The sequence below is a fragment of the Myotis lucifugus genome, unplaced genomic scaffold, assembly GCF_000147115.1.
Source record: "Myotis lucifugus unplaced genomic scaffold, Myoluc2.0 scaffold_1086, whole genome shotgun sequence".
NCBI classification, from domain to species: Eukaryota; Metazoa; Chordata; class Mammalia; order Chiroptera; family Vespertilionidae; genus Myotis; species Myotis lucifugus.
In genome coordinates, this window is record NW_005872134.1 from 8,563 (window position 1) to 10,330 (window position 1,768).

The window sequence follows — 1,768 nt, forward strand, 5'->3', positions numbered from 1 at the left end:
GATGGGATGCCTTAGGGCAAACGCCCGTTCTTCTCCTCTTGGCGTTGGGCTAATGGCGCTCCTTCTCCACCTGCTCCGACATCACCGGGTGGACGCCAGCCACGGGCAGGTTCCTGGTGGTTCATACAACGCGCGTCCTGCCTACAGAAAGGACGTCTTCACTTGGGCACAAAAAGGGAATGTGAAGTAGCCATAACATCGTTACGAACAGAGAGGCGGTAAAATAAAGGCAACCCACTTACGAGTTCCGAAAAGGAGAAAATTACTCCCATAAATTATGTGACGGCAATCTGAGCCACATGTCCCCAAGCCTTCATGTCTCTCGTTCTTATAAGATAAACACAACGCTGGGGAGTTCTTTCCTTTTAGGTATCCCTTGAAGACACCCCACACGTCATGGAGAGTCTGACCCTCTGCTCATGTTCCACCAAGCCGTGTGGAAAAGGGGCGGCATGAGGATTTGAAAGAGAACAAAGAGGGACTCTGACCACCTTCTAACTCGCATTCTCCTCTCCCTCCCCCCGTGCCTGACACTGCACATGGGTTTAGGAGTAAAAGGGTCTGAATTAGGCCAGTGGCACAGGCGCCCAGCAGAAGCCGACGCTGTATTTGTGGACAAACAGGCTCGGGGGTTTCAGGAAACGAGGCTTAAGAATCACAAACACGCAAGAAACACAAGCTGTGTTTTCCTAGAATTATACGTTGAAGCCCTACCCCCCAGTGTGACTGCCTGTAGAGACAGGCCTGTGAGGAAGGATGAAGTGAAAATGAGGAGTTTACATGGCACTGGGCCCTAACCCCATCCCCTGAGGATCTTACTGGAGGAGGCAGAAACTCGGGGACGTGCCGGAGGAAACCACAGGGGCCCGGCGATGTCCGCGGGCTCCGCAGCGAGGCCCGGCCGTCCACACCTGCTGACACCTGGTTGGACGTCCAGCCCCCAGAGCCGTGAGGACAGACATGTCTGTTTGTCAGCCACCTGGTCTGTGGCTCCTCGTCACGGCAGCTTTAAGATGATAGAGACTATTCAGGACACGGACTATTGACTAGTAGGCATTTGGGAGGTTGCTAATTTGCAAACCAGGGGAATCCAAAACACCTGGAGATCCCAGTCAATAATCTGACAGTATTTCCCAGCAACTCCCCTCAAAACAGGGTTCTTGTAAAAGCATTAGAACAGTGCTTCTCAACCTTCCTAAGGCCGCGACCCTTTAATACAGTTCCTCATGTTGTGGTGACCCCCAATTTCATTGTTACACATTGAACATAATTAAAGCATAGTGATTAATCACAAAAACAATATGTAATTATATATGTTTTTTTCCGATGGTCTTAGGCGACCCCTGTGAAAGGGTTCTTCGACCCCCCAAAGGGGTCGTGACCCACAGGTTGAGAATAGCTGCATTAGATGATTGAGCCGACACAAAAGATCACAGGATTTGGGGTAACTTGAAATAACTTTTTTTGTTTTCAGTTAAATAATACCCATAAGCATACAGGATGTCAGGCTGGCTCAGCTCTGTGAGATACATTCTTTGAACAAAAATTAAATCTTTGATCATGTCATTCTTTCTGTAATTGGTAATATCTCCCAATTTACTCAAAACTACACGGTTTCTAAAATCGGACTTCAGGGCCCCCCCACGGGGGGGTTTTTTTTAAAAAAGAGATTCTTAGGGGGGGGGGGGGGTAGCAAAGTAGCCGCGGAGGAGGCCTGGCCCGTTGTTCTTATTATTAGTATTGGGGGGGGACAGGACAGTTTGCCTCC